Raw genomic sequence first — 16,070 nt, 5'->3', positions numbered from 1 at the left:
CAAACATTATCTCTTCTGGTCTTGGCACTGTGGGATATAGGGGGACAACAGGAGCCCCTCAAGGACTAAAACTGCATCCATTCAGAATTTCTAGGCCTTTAAAGAGCATGTGTTTGTGGGCTGATTGAAAGAGAAGAGCACACAGCTTTTAAATCCTGTCCATATTCCTTACCCTCTCGGTGACCGTGCACAGAGCCCAGTCTGTTCTGCCCCTTTCTAGCTTTTCATTTTCTCATTTATAGAATGAGGGGTTCCATTGGACAACCTCAAAGGATATTCTCTATGGGTTTTAAGTGCCACTTATGAGTCTCAATTTGTATGTCTGGGAAATGCTGCTCCTTACATGGTCAAATTCTTGGGCAGATTTGGAACCATCATTTTCATCACCACTACTGTTAGGCAAGAAGCAGCTGATTAAGGTATTATTGAGAGAGAGAGAGAGAGAGAGAGAGAGAGAGAGAGAGAGAGAGAGAGAGAGAGAGAGAGAGAGAGACAGAGACAGAGAGAGAGAGAGAGAGAGAGAGAGAGAGAGAGAGAGACAGAGAGAGAGACAGAGAGACAGAGAGAGAGAGAGAGACAGAGAGATAGAGAGAGAGAGAGAGAGAGAGAGAGAGAGAGAGAGAGAGAGAGAGAGAGAGAGAGAGAGAGAGAGAGAGAGAGAGAGAGAGAGAGAGAAAGAGAGAGAGAGAGAGAGAGAGAGAGAGAATGTGTCCAACATGGCCAGGGTCCTTTGTTTAGTTGTACTAATGGAAATGATCTCCTGAATACCTACCTCATAAGTATACAATTTTGACAAAGGCTCATGTAATTGAGCTCAATGCATGCTTTTCCAATGATCCACTGGTATTCTCTGATAAAAACTTAGCTGTGTTCCAACAGTGGCTAGATCCCAAACTAACCCTGCCCGAGACCTAGTCATTTTCCAAATGCAGGAGGCCCTGGAAACCCTGGAAAATAGCTGGAAGATTCAAAGACAGGCTAGAGCAGGAGGCAGGGGGCTCCAGGGATCATTCCTACGGGCCCAGGCCCTAACTCAGTGGGTGACCATGGACAGAGGTGGTGTTTGAACTCAGGAGAGGAGATGCCTAGAAAACAATCTCCTTGTGTTGCCTTCAGTGACTTCACTTACTGCTAGTAAGTGTCTCAGGCCAAATTTGAATCAAGGAAGATGAATCTTCCTGATTCCAGGTCTATCCACTTCACCATCAGATTCAAATTCAGATTCTCCTGACTATGTACAATGCTCCTTCTCTTTCCTTCAGCTTCCTGAAGGACATTTCTATCCTGCCTCTTTCATTACTGTTAGCGCCACTCACTTCCCTGGGTTCTTGGCATGTCAGAGCTGGAAAGGGAGCTTAGAATAGGGGATGGCAAAGCTGGAAAGGGAGGGCTCTCAAAAAGGATATGGCAGAACTGGGAGAGGCCAACTGTTAGTCCAATTCCCCTAGATTACAGATGAAGAAAATTAGGTTCAGAGTAAAGGAACATCCTTTCTGAGTTCATAGGGATTATCAGAGTCCATATCTAGAGCCAGCAAGAACATTGTCCAATTTCCTCATTAAATAAAAAAGAAAACTGAGGGGAAAGATTGGCCCTTGGTCACTTAGGAATGAGATATCCAAGATGGAATTTAACCCAGGTCTCTAACTCTAGAGGCAATATAGGACTCAAATCCAACATTTTAAAACATTTTAAAAAAATTTATAACATTTTCTATCTCTTTCTTTATTTTCCCTCCTTTTCTTCTTCCTTACATTTCTTTCTTTCCTTTTTCCCATTTGTCCTTCCTTTTCCTCTCCCTCCACAGCACCTTCACATCTCATAGCAATACAATGCTCCAGTACTTGGCACATATTAATAACACAAATAATTCCTTCCTATGATCAGAGAAGAGCCTTTTCCCCATAATTTGGGTTTAGGAAACAATCCAGGCTCCTCTATATAAACAGGCCAAAGTCATTCCTTCTTGAATTAGCATCTTCCTCCTTTCTCTTCCACAACCTATAGGATGGCATGTCTCCTCTTGCTCCTCTTCTCCTATGGCCCTGTGGGCTCAGATTTTTAATCTATAAGGCGTGGAATGTCAGCTGGGGAGGGAAATGACTAGGAAATTATAGATCTCCAGACTGGAGTAAAGAACTTTCGAGTTAAACTTTAATTCCTTTGACCTTGGTGATAACCATAGAGAGCAGAGTGAAGAAACTCAGCCGACACAATTATCCCTTTTAGAGGAGAGAGTGGCAAAAACTGCCCAAAATACTGGCAGGTGCTTCCCTGGAGTCAGACTGGGTGAGCTCCATGTTCCCACTTACAGACTGGGATTCCACTTCCAGCTTAGCCCCAAGAAGAAGATGGGTGAGCTTCCGCATGTCCCTGCTTCCTAGGCCTCAGTTTCTCCATTTGTGAAATGAGTGGGCTGGACTAACAATATGACTAATAATTAATTATAATTGTTTCAACGTGGATAAGAGCAATCTTTTTTTCCACTGTCTAGTACAATAGTCCATAGAACATCAACTGTAAAAGAATTCTAGCTGGCTGGTGCCTTATCCCAGGATTGGTTCTATCTGAGCCTCACCCAGAAAGAAGAAAAGAATGTGACAAGAATGTGACTATTAATGCTGTTTGGTTATTTCAATAATGTCCAACACTCTGTGATCCCATATGCCATTCTTTTCTCTGGTTTGTTTTCCAGATCCATAACTTTTCACAGGAGCTGACATTTCTTGGCTACATCATTGTCTCCTCTGCTTTTCACAACAGTGCCAAGTTGATGCTCTGAACAGCATTGTCCCCTTCTACAGATGAGGAAACTGAACCTTGTGGAGTTGCAATGACTCGGCAGTCACCCCACTGGGAAGTGCCTTTTCCAGTGCTGGCAGGTTCTGACATGATTTTGTGACTTCAGCTTCGAGTGTGTCTAAAGCCTCTGCCTGATTTACTGAGAAATGATGAAAATGTGATTCTCTGTGTCACCTCCTTTCCTTCTCTTCCCTTTACCAGGAAAAGAAGACGTCAGAAAGAAGAAAAGGTAGATGTTTGGCTGATGAGAAGAACCCAACATTAAAATCACATCACCAGCAGCAAGAATAATAAAAGCTACCATTTCTATAGTTCTGTGTTCCCAGCACTATGGTGAGGACTTTACAATCTTTGTCTCATTTGACCCTCAAAACTCTGGGAAGAAGCTGCTACTGTTATCCTCATTTTATAGATGAGGAAACAGAGGCAAACAAAGGTAAAGTTACTTGCTCAGGGTCACATAACTAGCATGTGTCTGAGGCTAGATTAGAACTCAGGTCTTCCTAATTCCAGGCCCAGTGTTGCCTAAATACCCAAAATATTCCTTTCCATATTGGAGAGAGGGGGAGTAGAGGGAGGAGAGTGTCTGTGACTGCATCAGGATAGGGAGCTTATAGGATCTGGAAGGGACCCCAGGCCATTGAGCCTGATCCCCAACTCTGACAGAGGAAGCCACTGAGACACAGTCTTACAGGCAATGAGCAGGGCCTTTGGCCCCTAATCCAAGATCCTCTCCAGAGAAGTCTTCATGGAAAAGTGGTTCCACAGCCAGAAAATAAAAGAGCTGGGGGATCCTTAGAGGGGACCCCCTTGTTGGACAGAGGAGGCCACTGAGTCCCAGAACTCTCCCTGCATCGAGTGTGGGGCCTGGATTTGAATCTCATACATATGATTTAGTGAGCCTTAGGCAAGTCCCTCCCTCTCTGAACCTCAGTTTCCTCTTCAAGAAAAATTAGTGTTGTATGTGATGGTTCCTAAGGTCTTCTAGAGTTGTGTAATGGCTGGTCCAATGGCCTCCACCCTGCAGGAAGCTTCTGAAATGCTTCTGATTTAAACCTAGTAGATTGACTAACACGACAGCAAAGGAAAAGTAACAAACGTTGGAGGGGATGTGGAAAACAGGGACATTAATGCATTGCTGGTGGAGTTGTGAATTAATTGATCCAACCATTCTGGAGGGCAATTTGGAACTATGCCCAAAGGGCACTAAAAGACTGTCTGCCCTTTGACCCAGCCACAGCACTGCTGGGTTTGTACCCCAAAGAGATAATAAGGAAAAAGACCTGTACAAGAATATTCATAGCTGCGCTCTTTTTGGTGGCAAAAAATTGGAAAATGAGGGGATGCCCTTCAATTGGGGAATGGCTGAACAAATTGTGGTATCTATTGGTGATGGAATACTGTTATGCTTAAAGGAATGATAAACTGGAGGGATTCCATGTGAACTGGAACGACCTCCAGGAATTGATGCAGAGTGAAAGGAGCAGAACCAGGAGAACATTGTACACAGAGACAGATACACTGTGGTACAATCAAATGTAATGGACTTCTCTACTAGCAGCAATGCAATGACCCAGAACAATTCGGAGGGACTCATGAGCAAGAAAGCTTTCCACATTCAGAGAAAGAACTGTGGGAGTAGAAACACAGAAGAAAAACAACTGCTTGATCACATGGGTTGAAGGGGATATGATTGGGGATATAGACTCTAAATGATCACCCTAGTGCACATATCAGTAATATGGAAACAGATCTTGATCAATGACACATGTAAAACCCAGTGGAATTACACATTGGCTACGGGAGGGGGGTGGGAGGAGGGGAGGGTAAGAACATGAATCATGTAACCATGGAAAAATATTCTAAATTAATCAATTAAATAACATTTAAAAAACAGTGCTTCTGACAACATGCCCACAGAGTGCCCCCAGGCTTCTCTCCTGGGCCCTCTTCTCTTTGTCTCTACCCTTTTACAGCTCCGATGGCTTCAGGTATGCTCTCTGTGCAGAGGATTCTCAGATCTCTATAGTCAGCAGAGGTTAGACTCCTGGGGTAAAGCCTTGCTTCATCCTTGACCACAAATTCTCTCTCTCTCTCTCTCCAAATATCCATGCTGTGGTTCTCATCTTTGCCCCTCCCAGAATCTCTCCCATGGTCCCTATGCTCATTGGCTCACATCCCCTTTCACCATTATGCCAAAAGCCCCCTAACTGGTCTCTGTGTCTGAGCCTTGGACCCATTCTCCACAGAGTCATGAAAGGGACTGCCCTAAAGCACAACTATCACTAGGTCCTCTTCCTCTACTCTTTGGGGTCACAGAGGGTCAGATAAATCTGAAATGACTAAACAACAAAATATATGCTGTCTACACCCTCAAATGTGTATAGCTTATCTCCCCATTGGAATGCAAACTCTTTTAGGGAAGGAGCTACTTCATTTCTGTCCTGGTACACAGTAGGTGCTTAATCAATGTTCAGTGACTGATCAATGAATCTGAATTGTGATTTTCCTTTCCTTCTGCCCCAAAGATTGCCCCCGCCCCCCCCCCCCAGAAGCTGCTAAGGCCCCAGGGGAGGAGCTTTTCTATCCAAAGGTATGAGGAGACGACTCATGGGATGTTCTCCTTGGAGCTCTCTGCTATTTCCCTGGTGATATGGCCCTGAAACCTGGCACCTTCCTAGCCCTTCCATTTAAAGACAAATAAAGGATTGTTAAGAGCATGAGCTGCTGCTTGATTGAATTAGGTGAATTAGGTCTCTGCAATCTCGTTTCCTTGGCACAGGGGTGACAGCAGAGATTCCAGGAGCCAGAGGTCAGCAGCTGCCCACAAGGAGCTTAGAAAGCCACATGGCTAGGAAAACCGATTTCCTAAGTCATCAGGCTCCAAAGTTGAAACCTGCGAATGATTAAAGAGGAGCAAAACTATTTTTGTAAGACTGCTAACTTCAATGCTGGGGGATGAGATGCCCCAACCGCAGCCCCCAGGCCTCTCAGCTCTGCCACTCCATTGCTGGGGGGTCTTGAAGAAGTTCTTCCCCCTCTGATGATGCCGTTTCTGTAAAGCCCATGTCACATCGTCCCAGGGTCCCTGTGAAGCCCAGTTCCAAGAGATCCCGGGCAGGAGAAGGGAGGAAAAACAGTTCCCTAGCCCCACCCTTGCTCCAGGTTTCTGGGGAGTTTTAAGGCTCCTAGGGGGTCTCTCCAGCTAAAAAGGGAGAGGGGTGCAAAAGTCTTGGTTTCAAAGCAAAGCAATCTTCCCTTGCGGACAGGCAGACCGCCCCAAGGCTAGATGGGCATCTTCTGGATGACGGGAGAAACAAGGCAGGCACCTAGCAGCAAAGAGAGTTGCATCTGAGTTATTGAAGGGAATTGCATTTCCAGGAGATATCAGAGCCATCGGGGCATACTGAAGTCATTTTTTAAAAAACCTTTACCTTTTGACTTAGAATCAATACAACTATCAGTCCAGATATAAGAAGAGCAGTAAAGGCTAGGCCACTGGGGTTAAGTGACTTGCCCAGGGTCATAGATCTAGGAAGTATCTGAGGTCACATTTGAACCCAGGACCTCCCACTTCCAAGCCTTGCTTTTTATCCACTGAACCACCTAGTCCTGGAAGTCTTTTTTTAATCATTTCTGTCTGCCTCCCAAAGGCCTAGGATAGGGCCTGGGACATAACAGCTACTCCATAATGCCTACATAAAAATATGGGCTCTTGTGAACTTGGCCATTTCTCTAGGACTCAGGAGCACCGACCCAGACCCGGTTCTGTCCTGAGAACCTCCCTGGAGGAGGGAGGCGAAAGAACAGCTCGTCCCACCTTGCAGAGGACCAGAGTGGCGTGATGACTCGGTTTGAGGCCCCACAGCCACAAAGGGTCAGAGCCTGAGACTGGAGGCCAGAGCCAAAGATTCTGAGTCCAGGCTTCCAGAATCAACTAAACAGAGGCAGGGGGGCATAGGTCCAAATTCTGCCTTAGTCCCTGGGAAGCCTAGGGCTGATCTCTCACCATACTGAGTCTCTATTTAAATGGTAGCCTCCTACAGTCCATCCCAGAGTCTGAGGCCTGGTTCTTCAGGTAGGGAAATCAGGTCTTGAGCCTGTCTCAGATGCACGCTGGATGACTCTGGGCAGATCCTCCTCCTCCAGGCAGCCCCTGATCCATTCAGTAATAGAGAGGATCCTCTACTGCTTTGGGGTGGGATAGGGGCAGGCCCTTTCAAAGATGAGTGAGGTTTTATGGGGAGCCCCCATAAAACGATATCCATGCAGGTAACTGAGGCATCCAAAGGGCTTGAGCCTCAAAGGGAATTCACAACTGATGTATTAACTGTTTTTCTTAGCATTGAGGATTCCAGAAACTTGGGTTTGAATCCTGCTTCCACTATGTATAAGCTTGGGCAAGTCCTTGAATCACTCTGAGCCTTCTCTGTGAAAGAAGAGGATTGGCCTAGACGTTTTCTAAAATCCATTCCTGCTCTAAATTTGCTGATTCCATAAATCTCCTTGCTTCCCTCAGTTTCTTCCTCTATCACGTAAGGAGTCCCAGCATTGACATTCTCTGATTCTTGGGAATATGAGTGCGACAAAGGGGACTCCTTTCTTCCGTCAAGTCCATCTTTTCCTCATTATTCAACACTTAAGGGGGATGACAGCTCAGATGAAATAGTAAGGCATTCCCAGCTCCCATTACAGCTCCAGTGTGATTGCTGCAAATTAAATCTAACAGTCAATGAAATAGTCAATATTTAATTTACTCATTGTAGGTGGTGAGTTAGCCTTGGCAACGATATTGTTTGATGGAAGAAATGAGTATTTTGCCCTTTGGATAGCAGTGCAGAGATGTGGGTCTCCTTGGGCTGGAGGCATGGGGAAGGGGGAGGACAATTCCCACTCCTGGTAGTCGTCAGATCTTTGGCTAAGGCCAGGACTCCAATCCTCAGGTCCAAGCCAGAGCTAGAACTAGAACTTGCTGTCTCACAAAAGGCATCTGACTCCTCTATCCTCCCCTGCAAGCCACCTTCCTGGTAGAAAAAAGAACTGGGAAAGGTCAGCAGTAAGCACCCTCCCCATGCAGATGAACGGTGAGGAAGACCTAATGTGGTATTGGTACCGCTTCTAAGACTACAGAAAGATTTCCCCAGGAACCTTCCTGACTTGGTTAAACAGGGAAGTATTATGGCTCATAGGGAGGCAGGGGGAGAAACCCCTGAAACAACTTGGGCAACAATCAGTGACAACCTTTTAGCCATATGAAAGTTAATCACACAAATGGACACAGAGCTGGTTTTTATCATTCAACATCACTTCTCCACACATACACTGATGAGGGAAGCAAGGATAAAGCCATCCAGGTAGGGAGATTGCCTTCTTCCCTGTGCTGCTCCATGACACTGAGAAGCCTTCTCTGTATTTCTGGTGGCAGACAACGAGAAGAAACAGAAGAGGCCAGGAAAGATGCCTATCTCCAATATCTTGACTTCTCATTCTTTTATTCTCACCAAACCTCCTCAAAGTCCTTCCACCTCACTAGGAGGTGCCAAAAACTGCATTCCACTCACACAAGCTGTAAGAATATCAAATCACAGGGGCAGCTGGGTGGCTCGGTGGATTAAGAGCTAGAGGTCCTGGCCTCAGACACTTCCTACCTGTGTGACCCTGGGTAAGTCACTTGACCCCCATTGCCTAGCCCTTACTACTCTTCTGCCTTGGAACCAGTACATGGTATTGATTCTAAGATGGGAGGTAAGGGTTTTTACTGTTAAAAAGGAATCTCAAATCAACCCTGCACTCTAATGAGGCAATGAAGGATCATTAGGACCCTTCGTGGCAAAGGACACAGGATGGGGCATCAAAAAGAAAATCCTGGGAATGGCAGCTTCCAAATGGATTCTTAAAGGCTAGGAAAGGTATTTCAAGCATATGCATCTAGGTACAAGAACAAGCCTTGAATCCAACACCAAGAAATTAAAAAATTTTAGACTTCAGCTCTTCAATGACACCAAGATCTCACCTAACATTCTGAATTCCACCCCACACATTCCTTCTCATTCTAGCTGGCTGGTGTGTATCCTCTCCAAAGAGGACCTCCCCAACATGTAAGCAGGTGAGAAGTACCTCTCCCAGGTCCCTTCATCTTTTGTGTGCACCTAGGTTAGCCTCCAGACTTAGCACTTGTTACCCCTCCCTTTCACTACATGGCTGGCCATGTCATAATATATGTAATAATATCCCATCAGATATCTGCCTGCTGGAAGATTTCCCTTGAGCCATTTCTTGCACAGAAGTCAACATGGATGATTCACTGCTGCCTTTTGCCAACCACATAGCCTTTCACTGCCCAGTAATCCAGTCAAAATACTGATTCTTAGAGGATCAAAATGCTCCATTATGGGCAGCCATATAACATAGAAAAGTCATAGTATTAAAAAGATGGTGTCAGGTTTAAGAAACTAATCAATACAATAACCAGCTCTCATTCCAGAAGACTCTGACAGAGAAATGAGGGGCTGGGTAAAGAAGGGGACACAGATGTTTGGACATGGCCATGCAGATTAGAGATAAAAAATGAAAAATTAAAAAGGAGGCAGTTTGTAACTGTGGAAAGTCCCCAATACAGTCCCTCCTCTCACTTCTTCCTGTTTCATTATGAAACCACCACATCTACATCTTCTCAGCCCAACCTTGTCTAGACAAATGTCTTGTCTTCATCCATTTTTTCTGTAGCATTCTGGGGCTTGACGCAATTCTCCATATAGAGGAACATTTGGAGGACTTCCACATCCCCAGAGAATCCTTCTTCCATCTGTATTCCACCCAAGCAGGACATGTCCTATGGCAATGGAGAATGGAGCAACACACCCTTTGCCTGGTTTTATCCCTCAGTCGATATTGATAGCAAGAAATCATTGAACAATCTCTGTGATTACATCCAACAAGATCATGCATGTAACGTACTTTGCCACTTTACCTATGTGTTGGCAATTGCTAGGTTCAGCCATTTGGTCTGGGCAGGATCTGGGGTGAGTCCCCTCACCTGCCCTGGATCTCCATTTCCTCAGGGTTGGGGATTAGACTCTCCATTTAACAAAGCTCTCAGAATCTTGCTTCTCGGTCAACAAGCACCAGGAGTCTCCAAGGGTTGGCCATCAGAGCAGCTGCTCACCAGCTTCGTTGAGGAGTGACTCAGGACTTTGCATGCTTAGAAACAGAGGAAGTCCATCTAGGATCAATGATACAAGGAACTGTTCTTGGAGAGTCTGAAGCCCCAACTTTCTCCCAGATGCCTGTGTGGGTATTTCCTTCTGAGTCAGCACCTTAGGTCCTGATGTTTAGGGGACAGAAAAGTGGGTATCATCTTCTATGTCCCCGAGAGAGAATGAGCATTGCCCCAGAGCACCCTCTTCTCTCTCAAGCTGTTTCTGGACAACAGAAGGGAAGCAGGGCACTTTCTTGAGTCTGTCAGCTTACAGTGGGGTTAGCACTGATAAGCACGAGTCTCCAAATGATATAGGTATAACTGATTCCAGAGAGTGGAGTCTGGGGTCCCATCAATCTCTAATACTGAGGGAGGGAGGGTCACCTCAACTGAGGCTCCTTCCCTTCACAGACCACTGGGTTAATTAAGTCCTGCACTCCATGCACTGATGTACACATCTCCTGCTTTTATATTTTACTAATCACAGTTTTAGGCAGAACCTGCTGCAATCCCAGGAAGCCGGAAACCTATTTCTGCATATCCAATCTCCACTGATAAGACAATGCATGGCGACTCCACAGGACAGAAGAGAGGATTCTCTGACACGCTCAGGCTCAGCATTTTAAGTAACTGATTATGCCCATTTCAGTTACAGTGATTAATAGCCACATTTTAAAGGAAAATACCTCCCAGGATGAGACCTTTGGTAGAAAGTTTGCCTGCAGCAAATTTTTCCAGCTGACTTTGGACAATAAAACACTGAACCCAGCAGCTGGAAGAATGCAAAGCACCCTGGAATGAGGGACGGGAGCCCCACATGCCAGACCTGGGTCTGCCAAGAATTGGGGTGTCCCTTTGTCTCTCTCTGCTTCCTCATCTGTATGATGAAAAGGAGGAAGAAATGATGACACCACTTGCTACCCCTGGAACATTCAACCATCAGGGCTTCCAGCTTGGACACTGCATGTTCTGTTCTCACGTCCCCTACTCTACTCCAAGTTCCTTTTCAAGGCCTCCGTGTTATGATTCTCTCTCCAATATGAGATTCCATGGAAAGTGTCCAGGAGCAGGGTCTGCCTCCTGTCACACTGGATGAAGAACTTCTGATCTGATGTCTTGCCTTTTGTCCATTTGCCCTCAGCAACCCCCATGGAGAAAATAAGGTCCTTCAAGTATGGCAGAAGTGGGGGGCCCAATAGACATGACTTACCAAGATGCCAATTTCTTCCATGGGTCCCAGTGGATAGATGTTGGGCCTGGAGTTAGGAAAACCTGTGTTCAAATCCAAACCTTGTAAGTTAGGGACAGTTATAATTCTCATTTTACACTGAGGCAGACAGATGCCAAGTGGCTTGCCCAGAGGCACCCAGACAGTAAATGTCTGAGACTAGATTTGAACGCAGTTCTTCTTGACTCCATACCCAGAACTCCATCTACTGTACCACCCTGCTGCCAAGCAAATGTTCAATGAGGTGAGATGAAGTCCCTTCCCTTTTGGGGGCCTCACTGATTTCTTTGCTCCTAAAATGAGGGCATGGGAGCATGTGATCTCTCTCCAAGACCTGTTCTAGCTCTAAAGGGTACAATCGACATTTAGGTGCTTAGGGATCCAGGATGCTTTCATCTCAGCCTGAGTCTCAGGCCCTGTTTTATCCTCCAAAGTTCAAGCATCCCTAAGGATGAAGGGAGGCATCCCTATAGCACAGGGTTGTAGCTGCCCTGCCTGTTTACTTGGCCCAGCAAGGCTCAGAGGGGGCAAAGTGAGCCACGTCAACCAAGACAGAGGGAGAAGGAGAGCCTTAAAAGCAGCTGATTCAGTCACGCAGCAGCAGCAGAGTCCAGTGAGCAGTCCTCAGTGTTCACTACCAAAGGCTGTGGAGTTGATCAGAATACAGAGCAGGCCTTTGTGCTAGGAAGAGATAGGTCTTATCGGGCTCCAGCCTGTCTGGCGTGCCCAAGTGAACCACAGCTTCCCAATTCTAGTCTGCTTGGGCTGCACAAAAACTCCATTTAGAAACTGCATTATTCTAACTCAGGACTGCAGAGCCCATTCGCTTCCTTCTTGTCACCTCTTCTAGGGATGCTTCCTTCCAGAGAAGCTTTAGGGTATGGAGGGAAGGGAGAAGGACAGGAATCTTATGGAAATTCCTTGTGTGCCAGATAAATAGTTTTAGTTGAGGCAGAGTCTGGCAAGGAGAGAAAAGCCTGCCTTTGGGGTAGGAAGAATCAAGGTCTTGTTAACTAGCTGCATGACCTGAAGCACATCCTTGAACCACTCTGGTCCTCAGTTCCCTCTTCTGTAAAAGAGAGAATCCCTGCCCAGAGAGATTTAATAGAGATAAACAGTCCTGTTTCCAGGTTCCCTTTTTAGGGCCTTCATATTATGACTCTATCCATCATGAGAAAGCTCTGGGATTCCATGGAAAACCCCTGAGAGCAAACAGCAAAACATATGAAACCTCACCTTTGTATTCAAAGACTCAGCAGGTACAAGTATACAACAGCTTGGAGAAGAAAAAAAGATTTATCAAGTCCAATGGATCACCAGGGTGAGTGGCAGCCCCAAAAGTTTTCCTTTTTTGGACCTTCCCCAAATCTTTGTTCATGCATCTTCTGTAGCTCTGAGGACACACAACCACATATTCTGTCTCTTTAGAGTCAATTATAGACCAGAACTGTACTGCTCAAAGAGTCTTTAGAGGTCATCCACTCCAACCCTCTCAATGTAAAGACCAGGAAACTGAGGCCCAGTGAATTAAAAGGGCTTGTCCAGGGTTACTCTACAAGCTTGTGGCAGAACCAGAATCCAGTTCTCCAGATTCCCTGCTATAAAGGCCCTTTCAATGGCCCCAATGGCACAATGAAGCTCCTGTCTCCACTACTAGACTATAAGTTCCTTGAGAGCGGAGCCACATGAGAGCCACATTTCCATGCTCCTTGGACCCCAGAACAGGGTTTACACAGGAATAATTCCACAATCACTCGTCCCCACACGTGTTGTGGGAAACTTTTGTAGTGTTAGATGAAATCAAGATTGCCCAAGGTATTTGGTCTCAGCAACTAGGGTTCTGCCTTCTGAAAAGCAAACAATTCAAGGGGAAACAGTTTCCTTGAAAAGAACCAATGTATAATTCTGTTCATTTTTATAATATTGATGTTTCAGGACAAATTGTTCTTCTGGTTCTGCTCTCTTCCCTATGTATCCGTTCATACGAGTCTTTCCACGTCTCTTCAAAATTATCTATTTGCTCATTGCCTCAGTAGTTCTCCATCACATTTATATACCCCAAATTATTCAGTCATCATTCAGGCATGCCTTTCCAGGTTGTTTTTTTAATACCACAAAAAGAGCTGACATGAATATTTTTGTACATAAAAGACTTTTTCCTATTTCTTTGATCTCCTTGGGGTGTTTTGCTTGACTATGCATATTTGTTACGAGAGATGTTTTTCTTTTCTCTTTTTTTATTTGGGTAGGATTGGGAGGGGAAGAAAATAGATGTCTGTTAATTAAAAAAAAGAACTCGAGAGGTTGGGAGGGTGCTAAAGATGTAGTGTGCTGCCTGCACTTTCAGATAAAGTCACTATATCTTGAGGTTAGCTGAATCGTTTTACTGTGTTACAAGAGTCAGAGTAATCTGGAACTGATTGCAATGTAAAAACAAAAGCACATCAGTAAAACTTAAAAAAAATTTTTTTTGAGATAAAAGAAATTCAGGCTTAAAGATATCAAATGAACTCACTTAGTGCCACACAGCGGCATGTCTCTCCTGATTCCAAACTGAATGGTCCTTCCACCCTTCCATACTGCCTCTCTGGCATGGAAGTGATTTTTTGAGATAATTTAATCCAGTACCTCAAAGCTGAGGTGTGGAGAAGGGAGTCATTTGACCTGCCTGAGGTCATACAGGGAGTAAGCACTCAGTCAGGATTCAAACACAGGTTCTTGGAGTCCAAGTTCAGTCCCCACACATATCTATTATCCTGCTAATTCATCAGTGTCTACTCCTCCAAGGTGATGCTAGCTAATTGGTAGCTAGGAGACATTTGGCAGAAACCACATCCCTCTACACCAAAGGCATGATGGGGAGACTGATTAAAAAAAAACAAAAACTAGGATGAAGAAAACATGACCAAGGTACATGAGGAAGAAAGAAACAACAGGATTTTTCCAGCCAGAACAAGCTCTCTTCAAATGATCTTCACCCTCATCCAGATAAGTCTACATGAATCACCCCTGGATATGAGCTAGTATTGGTAGCCTGGCTTAATTTCTTGTTACACAGGGCCCAGTATGATAACTTTGGCTGCCTCCACTCCAAGATTCCTTTGACTGGCATATTCAATGGCTTCAAGTATGAGCCTAGGAACAGATTAGCATGGTGTTGGAAAGACCTGGGTTCAAATCTTGTTCCTAACTGTATACTCAATGTAAAAAATGGGCAGGATGCATAATTACTCTACGCCTCAGTCTGCTCATCTGTAAAATGATTATAATGTTACCTGCATTATCTATTCCAGAAGTTTAGTATAAGGCTCAAGTAAGCACTTTGCAAATCTTAAGAAGCTATATAAAGTTTAGCTGTTGTAATAGGGGAACAGTAGGTTTGAGAAAACCTTTTTTTGAATAAGAGCTAGAAAATCAGCATATTAAAAAGATATTTTGTTTTATCAATTACAAGTTATACATTCTCACATCAGTTTTCCAAAGTTATAGGATCCAAATTGTCTCCTTCCCTCCCCCCTCCCAGAGCTGGCAAACACCTCAATCCGGGTTATACATGTATTATCATGTAAAACATATTTCCATATTGTTCATTTTTGTAAGAGAATACACATTTAAACCCATAAATAAACTAATGTGAAAGACAGTCTGCTTTGATCTGCTTTCTGACACCAAGAGTTCTTTCTCCAGAGGTGGAGAACGTTCTTTGTCATAAGTCCCTCAAAACTGTAGGACAGTCAGCGTAGTCAGGATAGGGATAGAGAGAAAATGCATAAGAGGCCCTTCCTGGCTGTAACTGTGTGCTGGGGGTATATGGAATGAAATAAAATATGATCCTCATTTGAGGGATGACAAAACAAGCTCAGAAAGGAAGGCCTCTCCTAACACTTAATTTCCCTAGTCTTTTTTAAAAACCGTTACCTACCCTCTTGGAATCAATACTGTGTATTGGTTCCAAGGCAGAAGAGCAGTGTGTCCTACATGCAAGGGGGGTGACTTGCTCAAGGTTAACCCACGGAGGAAGGGTTTGAGGCTAGATTTGAACCCAGGACTCCCTGGCTCTCCATCCACTGAGCCACCCACCTGCCCCCTTAATTTCCCGGTTCCCTCCCTGCTCTGACTTTCTGTGATTCTAATTGATACATTCCAGCATGCCCCACAGCTCTGATAGCCCAGAAAATGGGTAAGTAGGGCATAACCAAGGAGAGAGGCAATTTGAGAGTCTTTTCTTTCTCTATAAACGGGACTTGGTCTGGATTCATTACTTGCACATGTTTGGGCTAATTCCTCACTCCTTAAAACAAAGAGTACATCTGCATAACAAAGGACAACCAGAGAGTTTCTCTGAAGCAGGGTTGGCCACTCTAAGTCAGCCACCTGCCTCAGAGATCTTAAGGAACTCTGCCAAAGCTCCCTAGATTCCCAGCCTTCTAAATACATGACCCTCCCAACCCCCTTTAAGCAGAGCAGGACAGGGATTGTTATCCCTACTTATCAGAGGAAGAAAAAGAGTCCCAGAGCAAAGAAATCCTGGTGTGCACTGGATATGGAATGAAAGGATCCGGGTCAGATCTCTCTCTGCCAACGCTGCATCCTGGACTGAGTCATTTCATCTCTTTGAGGAGCAGTTTACAAATCTATAAAATGAGGGGGTTAGAGTAGATGATTTCTTTGGGTCCAGTCCAGTTTGAAATTTTATAATCTGGTGATCTCCAAAGACAAAGTGGAAGAACTGAGACTAGAACCCAGGTCACCAGACTATCTCATATACCATCCTGTATCATCCTGATTGATCTCCCACCTAAGTTCTTTCCACACATAAGATTTCTGCTGTTCACAGACTTG

The 16,070-nt window shown here is 44.9% G+C and overlaps 1 protein-coding gene and 1 long non-coding RNA gene across 7 annotated transcripts in view; both read right to left on the bottom strand.

Moving 5' to 3' along the window:
* PHF21B (PHD finger protein 21B) overlaps positions 1-16,070 on the bottom strand; it is a 116,912-nt gene that overhangs the window by 54,032 nt on the left and 46,810 nt on the right. The gene's annotated exons all lie outside the window — the stretch shown is intronic.
* LOC103093436 (uncharacterized) lies at positions 645-15,976 on the bottom strand. Its single transcript, XR_474071.3, has 2 exons — positions 8,816-15,976; positions 645-8,368 (listed from the first exon to the last, which is right to left on the bottom strand). It is a non-coding gene; the product is annotated as an uncharacterized LOC103093436 (long non-coding RNA).

This window comes from Monodelphis domestica, chromosome 5 (genome assembly GCF_027887165.1).
Source record: "Monodelphis domestica isolate mMonDom1 chromosome 5, mMonDom1.pri, whole genome shotgun sequence".
Classification (NCBI taxonomy): Eukaryota; Metazoa; Chordata; class Mammalia; order Didelphimorphia; family Didelphidae; genus Monodelphis; species Monodelphis domestica.
The sequence above is the reverse complement of the archived record's forward strand: the minus strand, read 5'-3'. Positions and strand labels throughout refer to the sequence as shown.